Genomic DNA, 23,523 nt, shown 5'->3' with positions numbered 1-23,523 from the left:
ACTGGTCCAACCAATATTGTCCGCAGATTGACAAAGCAAGAAAGCACGTCAATAAATCTGTTTCTGCTTTCCTCAGAGACTATGGTATGGGTTCTATATACCACAACAACTTGCGTTACAACATGCAAGGCATTTATAGAGGAGACGGTGTTCATTTCACAGATGAAGGCAACAGAGTCTTCCTCTTGAACTTTAGACTCTGCATCGGTACTTACTTGTAGGTACCAAAAAACACTCAATGAACACAACGGCTCTTTTTAGAGCCAACCAACATCTAAACACTTAAACTTGATTTTTTAATCTATTTTTTTAATGTTTTTTTTTGCCACCGTGCGCGCACCGTGCGCGCACCCCGCGATATATATATATTTTTTTTTTTAGACTTAAGAGGTCTTTCATGGTCCCCATGAGAAGGCCTAGGGGGTCAGGGACTCTCTACCCTGCCCCCTTTTCATGTTCTCCACTTGTGTTTTTAGCTCTCTTCTACCTCTAAAACTCAAAATGGCGGCTGGGGGTGCGCGCACCGTGCGCGCACCCCGCGATTTTTTGAAAAAAAAAAAAATGTTTTTTTCACCCTTCGTGGTCCTTCAGGGACCCCCTGACAAAGGCTAGGGGGTCAGGAACTCTCTACCCTGCCCCCTTTTCACGTTCTCCACCTTTCTTTTTCCCTGTCACACACACAACACACAAAATGGCGGCCGACACTTCCTGATTTCGACCGATTCGAATGTTGACTGTCATGAATCCACCAATCAGAATTACGCTCGCGCACGTTAGGGTGCGCGCACTGTGCGCGTATGGTGCGCGGACGGTGCGTGGCTATAGATATGTATGTGCTTTTAAATGCAATTTTCTCAGGATCTACTGAACAGATTGACACCATATATGCAAAAGGCACATGCCTGACCTGAGGACTACCTCTTTGCCAAATTTCAAGTAATTCTGTTCAGCCGTTCGGGCTGTACCTTCGACTAAAGGTCCTATGGGAAAATGCATGGGGAAAACGCGTTTTGGGAACCCCCTTTTTTCTTGGCCCCCGCTTGACGAATCCCCCCGAGACTTTCAGGGTAGGAGCTGAGCGGAGCGCCCCATTAGTTTTGAAAATTTCGCGAGGATACGTCAACCGGCGCCAAAGTTATTCAAAATAGAATTTTCAGATTTCCTATGGAAACACGGTCCTAACTATAACTATCTACTGGCGACCGCCAGTAGATAATATATATATATATATATATATATATATATATATATATATAGAGAGAGAGCACTCCACCCGCCAGAGGCGCTTCAATCTGCTTCGAAAAAAAATGGAGCACGGACTGCCAAGTAGGTGCTATATTGTTTTCTTTATTCCGACAAGAACCTCACAGCCATTACGCGTTTCAGCCCCAGAGGGCCTTGATCACATGACACGCACAACCAGTTACCACGTGATTTTCTCTCATTTTTCTCTCATTTTTTTCTCATTTTTTGCGCCCTCATTTAAAGTGACAAGTGCTAAATATAAGTAGATTGCATTCATAGACATGGACAAAAGACTGTTTGCTATGTTTTTCTAACATTGTTTTCACCATTCAAATATATTTCTTTATATTATTCTGAGGTGATCATTTTAGGCTTTGTCATTATATTATCATCATGACTGTATATATATTGTGCCATAGTTGCGATCAGACATTTTCTTTACTTCTCAAATTTTTCCAATAAAACCAATTTCAATACAAATAAATAAATAAATACATACAAAATCTGCTTAAAAATATCTTTTGATCAATATCATGTGTGCAAATTTAAGCTTGATGACAGTACTAGATTTTGTATTATGCTCATTCTGAATTACGCTGTGTTCTTATACTTAACATAGCTGTGAGGTTACATCATGGTTTACATACCACCACTTACTGCAGAAGCTGCCCTCATAACAGGAAAGCTGCCTTCATAATAAAATAATTCTATAAAAACAAGGCCTGCTAAAATCTGTTAAAAAAAAACCCAAAATGTAAATTTAAGTTTAAAATACATTCTGTGCAAATTGAGCAAATTACTGTGTTGAAGTTGGAGATGGTTTTAAATATTGCTGTCCATATTCTATATAAAGCCTATATAGATGTCTCTAGTTAAGTCTATTTGCTATCCATGCTAAATTTAACTACAAAAAGTGCTAACATGTTTTACTACTGAATTAAAGTGCAAGTGTTAAAATTCACCTTGGTGTTTATAAAAGCTAAAAGAGATAAAAATTAATAATGAATATTTTACAGAACTTGTTTATTTTTATAACTGGTTTATCTGATACACTAGCAGCTTCCACCCCATTTATATTTAGGGTGGAAGATAGTCAAGATTTACTGTTTTGACTCAAAGATGTTGATGACGCTCGTAAATTCAGTTTCAATTCTGTTACAGGCAAGTATATAAATCTTCCGTAATGTTTAGCCCCCCAGGGTGTTTAGAGTTTGGCTCTAAAATGTATCTTGTTTCCAGCATGCGCAAAGCTTTTTCTCTGTTGCCGCCTCTCTTGCTTGTTTGTACAGCATCAATTAAGAAATATTTTAACTTTTTAGGATCTGAATCGTGCTGTTCGTCAAAATGGCGTGCCACCAGATATGTGTGGTCCTTGTTTCTTATGGCTCTGATATGCTGCAATATTCTTTTGTTCCCCTGCAGTCTGGTACTTCCCACGTATCTCAGACCACAGGGGCATTTGAGAACATATACAAAATATTCAGTTTTGCAAGACAATGATTTCCCTATAACATATTCCTGTGAACTGAAAGGTGTTTTGTATGTTGTTTTAGTGCACCCAAATTGGCAGGCTTTGCACGATTTGCATTTAAAAACACCTTTTCTTTGGGATGGCCAAGTTCCTGTGCTTTTGCTGACTGGGTTGTTTTGTACTAGCTCATCTTTCATAGAGGGGGCTCTGCTACTAGGGATTGTAAGTCTAGTAGGTAACAGATGGCCTATGGTTGGATCATGTAACACTATGGGCCAGTTTCTTTGGCTGATTTTATCAATAATGTTTTGTTGATTGCTAAATCCTATTATCATCCTGAAAGTTTCACCTTCCCTGTTATCTGTTGTAGTAGTTGGAGACTGGGGTTGATTTTGTTTTAATAAATGAGATCCCTTCGCAGTATCTGCCTTTTCATAATAGCATTGTCTATACTTTTTCTCGTATAGCCCCTCTGTATGAATCTGCCCTTACCTGCTTGTTGTGCTAGCCTTAAGTCCTCATTGTTGCTGCAGATTCGTCTTAATCTTAGAATTTATCCATAGGGGATACTTTGTATAAGATAAGGAGGATGGGCACTGGCTGCGTGTAACACCGAATTCCCAGCAGTGGGTTTTCGGTGTGCATTGGTTTCAATTTTGTGATACCTGATGTAGACTTTTACATCAAGAAATGTTACCATCTCAGAACTGATAGATGCAGTAAATTCAAGATTGATATCATTATCATTTAGGCCCTCTACAAACATTTGTGCTTCTGGCACGGTCCCGTGCCATATCACGAATAAATCGTCTATAAATCTCAACCACAGTTTTACATGTTCTTGTAGTGCTTTATCATGTGTTGTCTGTAGGACCAGCTCCTCCCACCACCCCATATATAGACAGGCGTAGCTGGGGGAGAAGCTGGCCCCCATTGCTACGCCCAAAGCTGTTGATATAGGGTGTTTTGGAATAGAAAAATGTTGCTATTCAAGCAAAAGTCGATCATCTTGATAAGCATTTTGCTATGCTGTTCATGCAGGGCTGGTCTTTTCCTGAGATAGTGTTGGATTGCTCGTATCCCATCCTTGTGGTTGATACTGGTATAGAGTCCTGTGATGTCCATAGTTATTAAAAGGAAATCATCTTGCCATTTGAAATCTTGAATCTTGGTTAAAAAGTCCCCAGTGTCTTTTATATAGGAGGGGAGACTTTGGACATGCTCCTGTAAAAAATGGTCTACATATTGGGAAGTTTTTTCTGTTCGACTGTTCCTAGCAGATATAATGGGCCGTCCCGTGGTTTGAGGGAGTTTTTGTGCAGCTTGTTCCCTCATTTGTTCTGTTTGTACATGAGCAGTCTTTTCATTGTTCTTCAATATATGACATTTTTGGGGTTTCAGTTTTCGTACCCCTTTGAAGATATCCATCCTTATGTTTGCATAATTGAATGTTTTTTTGGGGCAGTATGAGAGTCCAAGAGATAAAATTTGTTTTTCTGTTTCATTTAAATTGACATTCGCTAAGTTGACGACAGTATTGTTGTGGGCTAATGTATGTATTACTTCCGCTTCCATTTTCGTGTATTTGGTCTTTTTTGCTGTTGTTGTTGTTCCCCTTAGTTTTGCTTGATGCCTCTCTCTGCGTCTGATTGTGTCACTTTTCCTTGTCTCGCCTGTTGGAATCGTGGTCGTAAAGTTTGTCTTCGTTCTGTAACTAAAAAACCAAGCTCCTGTTCTAATGATAACTTGGCCGGTACTTGCATGCCCTTTGCGTTTCTGGGTTCTAGTTCATTTTCACTTTCCATGGCTGAGCTTTATTCCGAAGCGGATGAGTCCCCTTGTCTGCCCATATTGTTGCTGGTACTTGGTTTGGCAATGTTAGTACCGCTGAATTTTGATATTTTTAATGAATCATACTTCTTTGCGAATGTAAATATACGGCCTCCCTCATATGAAATTTGAAAGTTTTACGTTCACAAATATTTTCCTCCTCCTTGCGGTGCCTCTTGATCATTTCATCTCTTAATTTTGACTCTTCTTCTCTTAGGTTCATTTCATTGATTTCCTCATTTAATTTGTATATCTGCTCTTGTAATTTGAGGCGATCATGCTCGGCATATTTCACAAGTATTTCTACCAATCTTTTAGATGATTCAAGATAGGTTTCAGCCCATTCTTTCATAATTTTTGGGTCCGGCGTTTCGTAACTGGGGGCTATTAATATTCTTAAACCCCGTGGGATCATTCCCACATCCAGGTATCTTTGAAGGGATTTCCCCTCCCACCATTTACTCTGTTCATTTTTCATTGCCTTTTCTAGAAGTCAAAATTTGTCTTTGAGGCTTATTGCATTGGTTCCTGCTGGTGCATTCTGGGAGGCCGAGTTTACCACGGGTGCCCGTGCGTCATCAAACATTTCTAATGCTGCAGCCTCATGATCTTTAAGCACGTCTTCTGTCATGGTTGCGGAATATAATTAGAATATATGTAGATTTGGAGATGGGTTATATCAGGTAAGTGTACAATCCCCCGTTCCGCCTCAGCACAACTCCTCACCCAGTACCGCAAGTGGTGGTCCTACCTGCTCTCCAATGCCGGTGTGTCTCGCGTCGTCCGACCCGATCCTGCCGCACTCTGAGATGCTCAGGAACCACTGCCTTTGCTGCTGGGGGGAAGGCTCGCCGTAATCCTCCCGGATTCTATTTGAATATGTCTGTTCCCAGATGGAGCTTGTGAGCCAGCTTCTGCCCGTTGTGAGGAGGGGTCAGTGAAAAACCGGAGATATATATATATATATATCTATACATATAAATATTGAAGAATATATATATATATATATATATTCACTTAAAAAACCATAGGTTTCACACATGTTATAGTTAGCTGGACATTTCCCTCGTAAAAAAACAATGAAATTCCCCCGTTATAGTTAGTGCAGGCAACTATAACTCACGCGACTGCAATCCTCTGCTGATGACGTCAGATATTACATCACTGATTACATATGTGTCTTTCTGAAAAATAAATATTTGTAATATATGTATAGCTAAAGATTAATGGAAGAAGACATGGGTAAATAGGTGTCTAAATACAGTGATGTAATATCTGACGTCATCAGCAGAGGATTGCGGTCGCGTGAGTTATAGTTGCCTGCACTAACTATAACGGGGGAATTTCATTGTTTTTTTACGAGGGAAATGTCCAGCTAACTATAACATGTGTGAAACCTATGGTTTTTTAAGTGAATTTGCAAGGTTTTTTAAATGCTAATTCCGAACTATAATGTGTGTGAAACCAATGGTTTTTTAAGTGAATTTGTACGTTTTTTTAAGTGCTAAGTTATGTATTTATTAATATTTTTTTTTTCAGGTTTTTCACCGTGCGCTCACCGTGCGCGCGTTGTGGGCACTCGGTGCGCTTCACGCACCAAGCGCCCAAGATGCGTTATGCGTGCCGTGCGCGCACGGTGCACGCACCCCGCGCTTTTTTTCGTAAAAAAAATATTTTTTTCAGCCCTTGGGGGTCCTTCAGTGACCCCCTGACAAAGGCTAGGGGCCAGGAACTGTCCACCCTGCCCCCTTTTCACGTTCTCCACCTTTGTTTTTCACTGCCTCAGACTGCGAGAGACAAAATGGCGGACGACACTTCCTGATTACGACCGATTCGAATGTTTACTGACATCTAACAACCAATCAGAATTGCGCTCGCGCACGTCACCGTGCACGCACGGTGCGCGCACAGTGCGCGCTTATAGATATATATGTACTTTTAACTGACATTTTCTCAGGAACTACTGAACAGATTGACTCCAGATATTCAAAAGGCACATCCCTGACCTGAGGACTACCTCTCTGCCAAATTTCAAGTAATTCTGTTCAGCCGTTCGGGCTGTACCTTGGACTAAAGGTCCCTATGGAAAAATGCATGGGGAAAATGCATTTTGGGACCCCCCTTTTTTCTCGGCCCCGCTTGACTAACCACCCCGAGACTTTCAGGGTAGGAGCGGAGCGGAGCGCCCCACCTATTTTGAAAAGTTCGCGAGGATTCGTCAACCGGCGCCAAAGTTATTCAAAATAGAATTTTCAGATTTCCTATGGAAACACGGTCCTAACTATAACTATCTACTGGCGACCGCCAGTAGATAATATACATATGTTTATATATGTGTGCGTGTATATATGTATATTTTTAAATAAATATGTATGTATATATATATATATCACCTACTGGCGGACGCCAGTAGGTAGTTATAGTTAGGACCTATTATCCATAGGAAATCCGCAACATTCTATTTGGAATAACCTTGGCACCGGTTCATGGATATTAGCGAAAGTTTCAAAACTGGTGGGGCGCTCCGGTCTGCTCCTATCCTGAAAGTCTCGGGGTGATTCGTCAAGCGGGGGCTGAGAAAAAAAGGGGGTCCCAAAACATGTTTTTCCCATGCAATTTTCCATAGGAACCTTTAATTGCAGCTACAGCCGGAACTGCTGAACGGAATTACACTAAATTTGGCAAAGAGGTAGCCCTTGGTTCACACGCATGCCTTTTGGTTAAATGGTGTAAATCCGTTCAGTAGTTGCTGAGAAAATCAAAAGTAAATTCACATATATAGCTGGGCGGAGCCTACCCACACATCTCATCGTGAGATCTGATAGGCTGGCAGCACTTCATCCAAGAAGTGTTGGCAGCCATCTTGGGACCAATATACATGATAGCACCTCATTAAAAAGCATTGCAGTTAATAGAAGGTTTTAAGACTTTAGTTACATTATAAATCATTTCTTGATGGTACCATACTCAGTAATTGTGGTGTGTTCTAAGGTGATTTTACCATGTGAAAAAGCCTTCTGCTGGGATATCATAAATCATGTTTGAGAGAAAATTATTTTCTCATGCCTCTCCCACAGAGGTTTGGAAGGTGATCTATAAGCTAAACTGAGAGCGTATTTTCTGTAAATTCACATTATCTTTCTCAGTCATGTGAGAATGAAGTCTGACATTCTCAGTAAAACATTTACATCCAACAAGGGCAGAGACTGTCAGTTGATTCCTTTGTGTTCTACTGCAGCTTCCCAGAGAGTTCTAAAGAACAACTAGACCTCTAACAGTCCTACTTATGATAAACGTTTTGCACACCTGAAGCCATCTTGATTGGAATAAAGTGGTAACTCTTAAAACATTTAATTTAAAAAGGAACAAAATGAGGGGGTTCATTTTGCCATAGAAATTATGATTAGTGCTGCAGAAAGAAAAATTAGGGCACATTTTGACTTCTCAAATCCTCTTCTATTTCATTAAAAAATTCTGACATGCAGACTGAAACATGCCCTTTGAATTCCAGCAGCAGACTTCCCTGGTGAGCAGTAGCTTTACTACAGTGATCTAATGAGCAACTAGAATGCTAATATTCAGAATTTATGGCAAATGTGTGACACATCTGAATGCCTTCTACTGAGGAGACTGCAGTAAATGAAGAAATTAGGAAATTTCATAACAAATAAGCCTCCCAAGATGGCCATCAGAGACAAAAGAGCCCAAATGTAGCACAAATATCACCCAGATGTAGCTCAAGTATAGCCCAATGACAGAATGTCCCAGAGTGTTCGTAAGAACAACTAGAGCGCTTAACGTCTTACTTATGACAAAAGTATGGCTCACCTGAAGCCATCTTGATTGGAATAAACTGGTAACACTTAAAACATTTAATTTAAAAAGGAACACAATGAGGGGGTTCATTTTGCCACAGAAATTATGATTAGTGCTGAAGAAAGAAAAATGAGGGCACATTTTGAGTGACTTCTCAAATCCTCCCCGGGGCTTTTTATATTGTGGGAGGGGGGCCACGTGGCTGCGTGGCTCCCGGCTCTGCAGTGTCTCAGGGTGCCCACCCCCGGGACACTGCTGTTTGCTATGGCAGGGCGGGAGCAGAGTCTCCCGCCCTGTCATAGCAAACTTGGTTTGGATTTTGAAAGAGAGAGCAGGGAAATCTGCTCTCTCTTTCAAAATGCAAACCATATTGCTTTTCCACACGGGGAGCTGCATGTTAGCTCCAATTTGTGACCCTCAAAACCAAGCATTCATCACAATGCATTTTGATGAGGAGCATGAACCCTAGTCCTATAAGGGCTGCCACAACATATGTTGTCCATACTGTGGCCGGCTAATCAATGGGGGACCCCTTGGAACCTCCCTACATTGCCTTGGGGGTTAGGGTGGGTTCACCTTGCCTGCTTATATTTTTTTAGTTCATTTTTAGGATGCTGGGACCATATGCCCGAGGCAAGTGATGGCTGCCACAACATAATATTAAGGTTCTGGCCAATCAATCAGGATTGACTGCTCCCCTTTAAATTGGCCAAACTATACTTATTTTTAACCCTTTCATGATGACTTTGAGTACCTCTTAAGTACTAGTTTTGAACATAGCCAAACGGATTTACACCAAATCACAACAACTATGCTTAGTGAGTGAAGTTTTACCTTTTTGCCAAATTTTGTGTAATTCTGTTAAGTCGTTTTTCTGTAGCTGCGACAGAAGTTTTGTATGGGAATCAATGTTTTGGCCCACCTTTTTCATGGCCCACTCCAAAATCACCCAAAAAAGTTCCAGAAAGGAGTTCAGCTGGGTGTTTTTTTTTTCTGGAAAGTTTCCAGCAGATTCGTCAAACACTGCCAAAGTTATTAGCAAAACAAGAAATGCTCTTCCCGTGGGAACTCTGCCCTAACTATAACTACAAAGTAGGAACTTCCATTCTGTAATATATGCATGGGGGCTTGGGTGTATATGTAATTATGTGTATACATGTGTGTCCATAGAGAAAGATATGTAAAAAAAACACACAAATAATACAAAAATGAAATTTTGTAAAAAAGGTATTAAGTGAGTGTCAAACTTTCTGACAAGATGTTTTGGTCAAAATGATAGACTACATTGAAAAACAATGTCATTGCACAAGACCTTTTGTAGAAATTATCCTTGCAAAATACGTTTCGGAAAACAATTTTATCTCGTGGAACCTGAAAGCCTACATTGGAGCATAAATAGAGTGTTGTTATGGACTATCAACAGTGAAGTTCTTTAATGGCATTGATTCAGAGTCTAATTATTTGATTCTCACATCACATAAAATATGTAAATCTATACCTAGAAAGGTATGATTTGCATGGGCATAGATGTGCTCCTTTGGGAATTCACAAAGATTTGCAATTGTGACCACTTGAATGCATTTCTGCACTGCCAATGGTATATATTACATAACACTGCATCGGAAAATGCAATCAGGTTGTGCAGTGACATTGTTACTCCATAAATTAAAATGTTTTTTCCCATACAGAAAAAACAAAAGCTACATTCCCATATATTTCCAAGATGATCTCTTCCGTTTGCCACCACAGAAAATAATTTACATTCATCCTTGTAAGGAATAAAGCTTCAACCCTTTCCTGGATGGGATGGTGTCATTGAAGTGTTTTAGAATACCATAAGTCAGAAAAGTTTGTGGTTGTTTCCAAATTTTCCCGGAAATTCCTGTGCCTGAGTAAGATTGACTAATGCACAATATTACTCCAATGAAAAATATTTTTTTGAGATGTTTCCTCACCTTTGTAAATACCTTGAACTTGGAAACTAGGCCATTTGCTCTTTGCATTGGATGTAAATTTTACTTTGCGAACTGTAGTATAAATGTGAAACAAGATGTGGCTACAAAATTAGGTAACCCGTATACATACAATTTAATTTAATATGGAAATGTGCTTGCTTAAATTTGGTCAATAGTTGGACTTGAACTAAGGGAGGGTATATGAGGCTTAATTCTCCCAATTAGAGCAAATCTTTAAAAGTTTTTAATTTGTATTATGTGCCTATGTTATTATTGTCCACGATCATGGTATATGACACAAGGAACAAAAATAAAAAGGAGACAAACAACATGTATTGATTTACCCAAAGAAATTATGTTTTATTCAGCGGAGGAAATCACACACTTAAGTAATGCCTCGCTGAGTGATGTTGCAGTGAATGGTAGAGTGCTGAAGTAGAAAGAATGGTATTGTGGCCTTTAGTAAAGAATGGATCAGTAGTATTACACGCCCACATTCTGCAATTTGGTAAAAGAGTCACCTTATCAAATGCTGAGCCTACAAAATGGTCAAAATATGCTTCAGCCCTCACAAAAAAGGAGAAAAAGAAGGCTTTTATTGGTACCAAGTGTGTTTTCGTTACATGATAGGAAATATTTATTTGTGTAATGACTTTTGCTTTCAGTAAATCAGCAAATGCCATTTTCCTGTGTGCATGAGTGCTGCTTCATTTAGACAGGGAAGACATAGCTTGGCAGTTCGGGCTGGACTGTTCCCATGAGGCACAGGGTCAATACTGATTTGCATATGGCCATGTCTAAACTGGGGTAGCGTAGTGGGCAAAAGAACGATGGATTTAACCCAGATCTCTTGACTGGGGGAGAATGTCTGAATTGTCAGCATTCCGTCCATCATTTGTTGTAACGCTTTTCGCCCTAAGTGGGATGGGTATTCCCAGACGTGGGACCCGTGCTCACTACGCCACTGGAGTCAAACTATCCTGGCTGATTACGGCTGATAGCCAGAAACCGGTCCTAGGATGTTTGATTCCGGTCCAGGGAAGACATGGCTTGGCAGTTCGGGCTGGACTGTTCCCATGAGGCACAGGGTCAAGACTGATTTGCATACGGCCATGTCTAAACTGGGGTGGCGTAGTGGGCAAAAGAACGATGGATTTAACCCAGATCTCTTGACTGGGGGAGAATGTCTGCATTGTCAGCATTCCGTCCATCATTTGTTTGTTGTAACGCTTTTCGCCCTAAGTGGGATGGGTATTCCCAGACGTGGGACCCGTGCTCACTACGCCACTGGAGTCAAGCTATCCTGGCTGATGACGGCTGATAGCCAGAAACCGGTCCTAGGATGCTTGATTCCGGTCCAGGGAAGACGTGGCTTGGCAGTTCGGGCTGGACTGTTCCCATGAGGCACAGGGTCAAGACTGATTTGCATATGGCCATGTCTAAACTGGGGTGGCGTAGTGGGCAAAAGAACGATGGATTTAACCCAGATCTCTTGACTGGGGGAGAATGTCTGCATTGTCAGCATTCCCTCCATCATTTGTTTGTTGTAACGCTTTTCGCCCTAAGTGGGATGGGTATTCCCAGACGTGGGACCCGTGCTCACTACGCCACTGGAGTCAAGCTATCCTGGCTGATGACGGCTGATAGCCAGAAACCGGTCCTAGGATGCTTGATTCCGGTCCAGGGAAGACATGGCTTGGCAGTTCGGGCTGGACTGTTCCCATGAGGCACAGGGTCAAGACTGATTTGCATATGGCCCTGTCTAAACTGGGGTGGCGTAGTGGGCAAAAGAACGATGGATTTAACCCAGATCTCTTGACTGGGGGAGAATGTCTGCATTGTCAGCATTCCGTCCATCATTTGTTTGTTGTAACGCTTTTCGCCCTAAGTGGGATGGGTATTCCCAGACGTGGGACCCGTGCTCACTACGCCACTGGAGTCAAACTATCCTGGCTGATGACGGCTGATAGCCAGAAACCGGTCCTAGGATGCTTGAATCCGGTCCAGGGAAGACATGGCTTGGCAGTTCGGGCTGGACTGTTCCCATGAGGCACAGGGTCAAGACTGATTTGCATATGGCCATGTCTAAACTGGGGTGGCGTAGTGGGCAAAAGAACGATGGATTTAACCCAGATCTCTTGACTGGGGGAGAATGTCTGCATTGTCAGCATTCCGTCTATCATTTGTTTGTTGTAACGCTTTTCGCCCTAAGTGGGATGGGTATTCCCAGACGTGGGACCCGTGCTCACTACGCCACTGGAGTCAAGCTATCCTGGCTGATGACGGCTGATAGCCAGAAACCGGTCCTAGGATGCTTGATTCCGGTCCAGGGAAGACATGGCTTGGCAGTTCGGGCTGGACTGTTCCCAAGAGGCACAGGGTCAAGACTGATTTGCATATGGCCATGTCTAAACTGGGGTGGCGTAGTGGGCAAAAGAACGATGGATTTAACCCAGATCTCTTGACTGGGGGAGAATGTGTGCATTGTCAGCATTCCGTCCATCATTTGTTTGTTGTAACGCTTTTCGCCCTAAGTGGGATGGGTATTCCCAGACGTGGGACCCGTGCTCACTACGCCACTGGAGTCAAGCTATCCTGGCTGATGACGGCTGATAGCCAGAAACCGGTCCTAGGATGCTTGATTCCGGTCCAGGGAAGACATGGCTTGGCAGTTCGGGCTGGACTGTTCCCATGAGGCACAGGGTCAAGACTGATTTGCATATGGCCCTGTCTAAACTGGGGTGGCGTAGTGGGCAAAAGAACGATGGATTTAACCCAGATCTCTTGACTGGGGGAGAATGTCTGCATTGTCAGCATTCCGTCCATCATTTGTTTGTTGTAACGCTTTTCGCCCTAAGTGGGATGGGTATTCCCAGACGTGGGACCCGTGCTCACTACGCCACTGGAGTCAAGCTATCCTGGCTGATGACGGCTGATAGCCAGAAACCGGTCCTAGGATGCTTGATTCCGGTCCAGGGAAGACATGGCTTGGCAGTTCGGGCTGGACTGTTCCCATGAGGCACAGGGTCAAGACTGATTTGCATATGGCCATGTCTAAACTGGGGTGGCGTAGTAGGCAAAAGAACGATGGATTTAACCCAGATCTCTTGACTGGGGGAGAATGTCTGCATTGTCAGCATTCCGTCCATCATTTGTTTGTTGTAAATCATTTAGACAACAATCATAAATTCAATTAAATGCAGTGCAGAATTGCTAGCCTGAAGAACCTGCAGAGACAAAGCACTTTACTTTATTATAACTGTATACCTGACCTCTCAGTTTTTTAACTTTCTTCCAAAATTGTGATTGACTTTGTTGTACCAATGGTATGTTGTTTCAAATCAAGACAGTAAGTCCTAGTCAACAATGTTGCATTTACAGCAAGTACAATATGGTTCAACAATGAAATAGCAATAGCTGAACAGCTTATAACAGAGGGCTCATTTATCATAAATATTTTTAGTAAATTTTGTTTGACAAAGAAATAAAATATATATCCATGGTATTGAGTTAAATATTTTTAAAAAAGTACATTGAAATATAATTTTTTACATTAAATATATATTGCATTTTTTATATAAAAGTTTTACATTTTATCATTTTTTTTTTTTTTTCTTTTTTTGTCCTCATCTGCCAAGCAAGTTTCAATATGCAATCTTGTAGGTTTACACACATTGTGCTGCCTCAGTAGCCAAGACTGGTTGGGGCAGTAATAGAACGGAAAGCTCACCCCTCAGCAACATGTTTCAACCTACAATGATCACTAATTTGCTACCAGACAGGCAATTGCTAAAGTCCAGCCAAGGTACTAAACTTAGCACCATGAAACAAGTAACCCCCGGAATGAGGTTGATGGCATAATCATTGGACCTGGGGGAAAAAAAAAAAAAAAAAAAAAACCCCAGATGTTCAATGAACCCAATTCAGGAGGTGCCAGAAAGATCTTGTATCTGGATTACCAGATCTAGCCAGGTCTAGCTTAGAGACCAGCAAAGTAGAAGCATACCAGTCATTAATAGAAGGAGATGAAGAATCCTTCCATTTTCTGCATATCTCCCTCCTGGCTAGCAGGATAGCATAAAAAATAAGCTTTTTTGCCAAGGAGGGGACCCCTTGGGAGCAACCAAAAATTACTGATGTTAAATCTAGGGTAATGTTAACTCCAACAGAAAGTGAAAGAGTCTTACTAATGGCATCCCAAAATGGGGACAAATGTGGGCAATCAAAGAACATATGAGTGTCAGAAGCAGCCACCAAACCACACTTCGCACAGGCCACACTACTCCCCTCAGTAAATTTAGAAAGACGAAGGGGTGAGTAGTATGCTCGATGAATGGTGAAAAGATGGTTCCTGCGTAACCATGCAGGCTTGACAATATCCCACAACATCTTACAAGACGAATTCCAAAGATGTTGTAAATCGGAATTGATGACATGTTGAGACCAAAGATCCTCTGGCAGTGAAAAAGTTCCGTCCATTTCCTCCAAGATTAAATTATACCACAGTGAAATTTCCTTCTTGGCAGGTGGCTTATCTGCCAAAAGCGTTATAAGATAACTATATGCGCCCAAGGGATATTTAACACCATGTGGAGGTTGAACAGAGTATGCACGAGACCAGCTCAACATTTGAAGATATTTAAGCCTGGAGAAGTGTGGACCAATTTTTGTACAAAGATAATCCCAGGGTAACAAGTCCCCGTCAACAAATAGGTTACCCCACTCCTCCAGCCCCACCTCTCTCATAGGTGTAGCTATTGCATCCCCTAACCATGCTGGACCATCAGGAAGGCCCCACAACGGTGTCCTACTTCCATAGTAACCAACTTTAATTGCTTTAGACATCTGGGCCCACATTCTTGCCATACCCCTTAAAATTTTCAATTTAATTTTTTTGAAAAACTTGGGGTTTCCAAATTTAAAAAGAAACCCTGACTGACTTACACCTTCTACATCCAATCACATTGAATAGAGGGAACCCACTCCAACCCCTACTGGTCTTTTTAATAGAATCCTGGCATGTGAAAGCTGGAAAGCCCAGGCATAAGCCTGGAGATCAGGAGCAGCAAGACCTCCTTTTTCCCTACGTCTCCTAATTTTTTTCCAGGAGATTCTTGGCAGATGTTTATTCCAAATAAAGGTGCTAATATCCGACTGTAATTTCCTGATAGAGGCGGGATCAAAACATAAAGGTATCGCATTAAACAAAAAAGAAACCTTAGGCAAGATGGACATTTTGACAAGGCTGACCCTGCCCAGTAGGGAGAGTGGAAGATGGGCCCAGGACTGGAGCAACCTACGACAATCCTTTGCAATTTTTAAAAAATTAATAATAGTAATCTGATCGAGGTCAGATACAATATCCAAACCTAAGTATCTCATCCGACTCGCCGGCCGGATTTCAGAATCGAAGGTACTTTGATCGATGTTCCAGGTCATCATCTCAGTCTTTAGAGCATTAATCTCATATCCAGAGACCATCCCAAACTCCGATGCCAGCCTGAATATTGCTGGGAGGGCCTCATGCTGGTCCGAGGTAAAAATGAGAATATCGTCGGCGTAAAGTGCCACCTTTCTCTCCCAGCCCCTGTACGCAAATGCCTTGATGTTAACACTATCCCTCAAAATCTGGGCAAAGGGTTCAGCATATAAATCGAACAGGAGTGGGGAGAGAGGACATCCCTGCCTAGTACCCCTCGAGATGTCAAATGAGTCAGAGAGTATACCATTAACCAAGACACGGGCAGTAGGGTTACTATAAAGAAGACTAATCGCCTGACGAAATCTACCCCCCACGCCAAACTTTGCCAAGGCCTCCGACAGATACAACCAATTAACTCTGTCGAAGGCCTTGGTGGCGTCCAGCGTGAGAACCGCCAAGGGCAAAGACTTCAAACATGCCATATCTATTGACCCAATCAAATCAAAGGTTAGTTCAAAAAGCTGTCGCCCCTTAATAAATCCCTTCTGATCGACATGTAAAATGGAAGGAGCGACCAAGGCCAATCTATTTGCAAGAATGGAGGCAAAGATCTTATAGTCTCCATTCAAAACAGAGATTGGCCTATAGGAGCCACAGGCGGTTGGAGACTTCCCTGGTTTCAAAATAACAGTTATGGATGCGTTATCCCATGACACAGGTGGTCGTACTCCATCTAGCAGTATCTGATTGAACAATGTAACCAGGAAAGGAACAAGTTCCTGCTCCAAAGATTTATATATTTCAGCAGGCAGCCCATCAGGCCCAGAGGCCTTGCCTTTCCTGGCATCCCGAATGGCTTCCCTTACCTCCTCTTCCGAGATTTTACTATCTAGCATTGCTGACTGATCAACAGAGAGTTTTGGTAGATCTATTTTCCCAAGCCATTCATTAATCATATCAGTATCCAATATCTTACGTAGGGGAGAACATGGCGGCAGACGGCTGATCTGCCGTGGTGCTCCGTGAGTTCGGGCTCCCGTTTCCTCGCTTCCCCCGGCTCCCTCGATTTACATTTTATCATTTTTTTGAAAAATACATGTATATATTAAAAATATTTTTATTATTTTATCAAAATAAAATATATTAAAATGCATTGTAAATTATTTTTAATGAACAATTGTTTTATATAATTTGTTTTTATGACTGTTAATGTTCGATTATGAATGTATTTTTTATGTTAATATTTAAAGTTTATGAATGATAGTAAATATTTTAAACTTTTTCTTAATTATTATAAGTAATCCGACTATAGTTTTTAATAGGTTATTGTTTAGATATGAATATATATACATGTATCTTTCAGTTTCATTTAGTGTGTGTTTAGATTTCATTTTAGTTTATTTTTTAATTAAAAAATAATGTGTGTCAATATTGAGTATTGATTATTCATATGAAATGCTTAATTTGTACTACCGTTATTTACAAAGTTTTAAATTGTAGAGGAAATAGTAAATTTCACCTCTTCAGCATCCAACGACTGCTTCAAATAGCCTGAGATTGAGTGAGAATTGTGAAAGCCACCCCGTTGGTGTCCAGCGTTGTTCCCAAATTGGTTTATATTGGAGTGGGGATAGTATTTTCCACTTCTTTAATGTCCAACACCTTCTCCAAATTGGTAGAGTTTGAAGTGGGAATAGTAAATGTCATCCCTTTAGTGTCCTTCACTGTCCCCAAATTGGTTTAGATTGGGGTGGGAATGGCATTTTCCACCCCTTTAGTGCCTCACACCTTCTTCTAATTGGCATATATTGGAGTGGAAATAGTAAATGTTACCCTTTTAGTCTCCAGCACCTTCCCCAAATTGAGATTGGTTGGAGTGGGAATAGTAAATGGCACTCTTTTAGTGTCAGACACTTTCTCAAAAATAGTTTATGTTGAAGTGTGATTATTTCATTTTATAATTTTAGCCAGACGGAAATCCTCTGTTTTATTTTATTTGTACATAGTAGAAATGGTTTGTGTTATTTCATTAGTGTTGTTGTTATTTAGAAATATAATATACAAAATAGGTAATTGTATATTTGTAAGCAATAATATCATTAATTGCATTTTTATAGAATAAAGACATAATATATTTTTCTCATTTTAGTTATGCTTTCAAAGTTTATTTAATGTATTTTTTTACATTTTGAAACATTTATACTTATACTTAAAAACATTTATATATAGTTAAGTAAGTAAAACATGTTTAATGATTTGTTAATGTTAAATAAGAAAAATTATATTATACTTATATACTATTGAATGTAGTACTTTTTCCACTTTTATTTTCCATTGCTTAGTACTATTTAAACATTTCTTAAATTGTTTTATATGCAACTCTATGCTAGAATCTTTTTGCCCCTTCTCACTTGTCTGCAATGTCACAACTGATCTTCACTTGTCATGCAGCTCACCAATTGTCAAGTGTTCGTAAGTTGAGATTGGAAAGCTACCACTAATACCATTAGGCCCTGTGACTGGAACTCTAACCAAGATACTAGACTCCTTTTGCCCCTTCTCACTTATCTGTCATGTTACTTCTGATCTTGAGTCATCATGGACTGTGCAATGTACAGACAATGCTCCACTCAGATATACATCTAAATACTTTGCTTGATGGTGTCCTGGTCTCACCTGAAACTATTGGTGGCATGCGTGACACCATAACAACAGTGAAATATATGTGAGCCCTGAAGGAAACTCAGCTGATGAGCAGGTGCACGTGACCACTTGACTCTGCATTTCTCACATGATGAACAATGCTAAATATACAACCAAGCTAGGTGGTTGCCTGTATTAGCAGTCTCCTTCGCTCCAGACACCTCAGCCCTTGCCCCTATTAGCCCTGCTGCCTTGAGTGAGGAGGCTATTGACCTCCTGAGGAGCATCTCTGTGAGTCAGACTTCAGTCCTGATTACCATCTAAGGGAAAAGCAACAAGCTGACCCAGATTGTTGCCTACCTGAAAGCCATTCACTCTGCCATGTCTGCCTTACAGAGATCTTTTGAGGCTTTGGCCCCCTCACTCTTGGCAGCCCTCCACCCATTCCATCATTTTACCTCCCTCCTGCCCCTTCCCCATCCAAATTACCTATTGCCATTCCTATCCCAAGCACATGCACACCGAAGCATGCACATACTTCATCTGACGCAAGTACCACACACAAACACAAGACATCTTAAAAACTCAAACATACATGTACACCGCAGACACTCACCTTCCTCACCACTCTCACCACCCCCATCATAACCCCGGAACAACAACAATACATAAAGGGCTCTCCACAGACACACCCATACCCACAGACACCGCACTCACACCCATAGACCCCTCCACAACACCCAGCATTCAGGAAGACACCACAGCAACAGCCACAGACCCCTCAATAACACCTAGCACATCCACACCACTCCCACCCCAAAAATGCAAATGCTCACAGTCACCCACACAGCAGACACCAACACAACACACAGTGCAGACAGCAGCCCCAGCTCATGCTTCCACTCTCTCTTCCTCCCAAATCAACCTCCATCTCGAATACCCTACCTTTTTCCCCTGAAGAGGTCATGTTTGCTCTTGCCCTTATCCCTGTAATATCCGAATCACCTCCCAAAGTCTCAAAACATTTTCCACACCCAAAACCATCCCCTCCACTTTCCACTTCACCTCCGAACAAACGCATACCTACCCCCTTGAACACAGCCCTAAAAAGGACAAAAAACATTTTTTTTAAACTCCCACACCCATCCCTTCTACTTCCCACTCTACCTCTGAAGAAAAGCATTCCCACCCCCTAAACCCACAAAAAAAAACCTGAGAAGATTCCTCCCAAAACTAAACCCACCACTCCCTAAACCTCTGCACCCCTTCCCAAATACCAACTTCGAGCGATGTCCATTGGATACCCCATTGTGAGGAAGTTCCCTGGCAGTGTCGGTAAGGGTAAGTTTGGTTGCACAGCTTTGTGCTGAGGCACAGAGTGCTAAAATGGACTAGCCATTGGCCTATGTTTTACCCAATATTTTTTATCCATTTAATAAAGCTTTTCCTATTTTGAAGAAATTGGTCCTGCCATTACTTTTCTGACTAATTGATGTTATTGTATAGTTATTGATGTGGGAGTACAGTTGTGTTTGTTTGATCCCTGATTGCTGATCCAGTTGAAGTGGTTAGTATGATGTGCCCTTGGGGCCAGTGCTGCAGTTAGATTGGACAAGGGGAAATGTTGGATGGATGTCTATGTGGGTTGACATCAAGATAGGGCAGACATTGCATTGCGTGACAAGTTATGTGGCAAGTATTTCAGCTTGGCCCCACCACTGTTAACGTCATTAGGTTGCACTTCTCCTTGTGATGTAGGTTGTATATGTGTTTGATGTGTTAAAGTTAGATATTTGTATATCCACACATGGAGAGTGTTAACTTGTCATACCTTTGTGGAGTTCTACATCGACATGTATCTATTTTACAGTGTGTACCTTACACCTACATCATCTAGATGTGTGCCACATGCTGTTAGTGCTGTGTTTGCTTTCATAAGTTGCACTTATCCATTGCCTGCACATGCATGGCACTTGGTGATGATATTGGTTGTATCCACTTCATTTCCCAGGTCCAGTGCACATGGAGTTTGTCAGACATGCAAAATGTACTATCCCCTGATAGAGGCATGGCAATCCTGCAGAGAGTGTTTCCATTGTGCTCTTGGAATGGTTCTCACACTGATTCTATGTAATCACATTGACTCACATTGCGTTTCATATGGGTGATGTGTAAGAGTCCAATATAGCGTAGTAGCAGAGAAGGTGTGTTTCACTTTAATGACACATCCATACAGACATTTCTTTGATATCAATACAGGACCTGGGATGTGTGCAATGTGAGTGTGTCACATTCACTATAGTATCTTGGTTAGATTTGGGGTGAGAGGTCCTCATAGTAGAGTTAGTCACTTCAATCTCACTTTACCAAATTGCAAAAGAGTCTTATTTCAGCCTGTTGAGCAACATCACTCTGGAAGCATATGGTGGACATTAATTAAAACTAGATGGATTTTTGTGTGCTAACAAGCAGTTTCAAGGTTGAATGGCAAGAATTTAGGTAATTCGGGGTGGTCAATGGTGTGAATTATTTGGAAAGGAAAGAATAAATTAAACTAAGTATGAAGCTAGATCCATGTACCAAGCAGAGCTGAAAACAAACTCCCAACAATACTCCATGCGCCTACCCTGTACTCAAGAAAGAATTAGCAATGATGACATTTCGCCAACCAAAGGTAAGAATAAAATTGGCTGGTGTTGGTTGGAGATCTTGTTCAGGGTTACCACATGTAGCTTACCGTGGTCTAGCTAACTTAAGCACATGAAAAACTCACAAAGGCCTAATGCTCTCCATCAGCTCTGGAAATTTCACTGCATTTCAAAGCATTTCAACTTGAGGTATGCCCTAATATTTTTCTAAGCCATTCTTTGATATTTGTATTTAAAATGTCGGGAGAAGTTGTTGAAAAAATAATGTTGACCAGGTTATGGGCCTGTGAATTATTTCACGTATTACCCTACTTGGCATATCCCCCGTTGATGTTGTCATTTCACACTAAAAATAATCAACCATGATGTGTAGTGTAGGAATGAAAATTAAACATAATATACCTGGCATTTTAGGACATATTTGCTGAGCTCAATGCCTTTTTGGCTGAAACATTCAGGAGCTAACCTGAAAAGACCTCTTTCGTTAGAAAGGTACACAGAATTATTATTGATTCAAAAGGGTTGGGTCGTTATAATGTAACAACACGAATCATGCTGCTGTAGGGCTGTAGCAGCAGTGATTCAGAAATGCCTCTTTGTTTTTAGCCAGTTTAAGTTAAGTTGACTAACAAGGGAACAGAATTAATGCAGCTGAAGGTGCATTAACGTGCATTTGCATTTCATCATTTTGCACTATGCATGCATGCTGTCAAGTCATGCCTTTCAATGGGATAACACACTTTTTTGGAGTGAAAATATCTGTTTTTCAGGAATTCGATTTTTATATGTTTTTTAATAAATCTGTTATTACAGTTAACCTCATTGATATTTAGCATATTAGAAAGTACGGTCATTTTGGGATACCATGAAATCCTTAGATTTCTGCTTAGCTGAAAGACTCATGAAGTTAGAAAATGATCCATCTATCTATCTATCTATCTATCTATCTATCTATCTATCTATCTATCTATCTATCTATCTATCTATCTATCTATCTATCTATCTATCTATCTATCTATCTATCTATCTATCTATCTATCTATCTATCTATCTATCTATCTATCTATCTATCTATCTATCTATCTATCTATCTATCTATCTGTCTATCTATCTATCTATCTATCTATCCATCTCCCTACCTATAGGCCTGGGTGAAATTCATGTAATTGCTCATATCACGCAAAATTACTCATACTTACGTCAAATGCAGGCTTATTCATTTTGCAAATTTTTGTGCAAAATGTGTCCTTTTGTCCATTTTTTCACAAGGACAATAATGCTCGTAAAAGGCCCATATTGCACAATCGGTTTGAATCACTATCTGTCTTATTAGGAAATTGGGATGATAATATAATTGGAAGGTGAGCGATCTGGCCTAAGAAATGGGGTACTCGCGCAGCCTATGGATATTGACGTGGAATATAGGGGGATATAAGAGAGAGTTAACAAAAGATGTCCTAAGAGCGATGTTGGGCGGTCATGAAATGATGTGCTTCCAGGAGTTTTGGTTGTGCGAGGTACTCGAACCAACAGATGGTTTCTTTATGCTTACTGAAAAAGCAGTGTATATGAACCTAGGGCCCCTTCAGGAGGGTTGATTAAGTTAGTATCATCAAAAACAGCTAACAAAGAAACCAAGTTAAAAGTCAGTGACTATTAGCTAGCCAGGTAGAGCTCTCTAGTGGCCCCTGGGTAAGAAGACAAAACATTCTGATCAATATGTACATCCAGCCAGGAGCTAGATTATGAAGGGCAGCTGGGACCGGACTGCTAGAGGAAGAACTGGAGCTCTTATGCACAATAAAAGCATCACAGTTGATAATAACCATAGGGGATTTTAACAACAAACTGGACACCTCTCTTAGCGATAAACTGTTTAAAGACCTATTAACCATGGCATAGGTGCCCCCTGCAAACTTTACTGGAGCAGGTGGTTCTGCACAAGATAAATCTCAAGCAAAGTTCCTAGGATCTATAGGGCTATTCTGTGCCAATGGACATGTAGATACTGACTGCCCCGCAAAAAAGACCTTCCTCATATGGAATTAGAATTGCCCAATTGATTATGCCTTTACAAATGCTTAGCATTTTATTCAAGTAGAAGAGTTTGAGGTGCTACAAAGTGTAGGCAGAGACCACTGGCATTTACGATTATTACTCAGGATAGAACAAGGGTTGAAAAGAGAGAGAGTGGTCCGTTTACAGATAGAACACCCTCAACGCATAACCACCTATATAACCGAGGACAGTCTGAAATTGGTTAATGACCAGATGATTGATTATACGTCCCTCGGTAATCTGGAGGAAAGAGAGAATGTCCTAAAATGGTACTATCAGGTAATTGAGCAGGTAGTAAAATCAGGATCCGCATCCAAGAAAAGTGGTCATGAGAAGAGAGGAAAAAGAAATGGTTGGTTTAATAACGAGTGTAGGAGTCTAAAATTGAGGGCAAGAACATGGGAAAGACAGCTTAGAAAAAGACAGGATAAGGAA

The sequence above is a fragment of the Triturus cristatus genome, chromosome 12 (assembly GCF_964204655.1).
Source record: "Triturus cristatus chromosome 12, aTriCri1.1, whole genome shotgun sequence".
Lineage (NCBI taxonomy): Eukaryota > Metazoa > Chordata > Amphibia > Caudata > Salamandridae > Triturus > Triturus cristatus.
Note: the sequence above shows the minus strand (reverse complement) of the source record.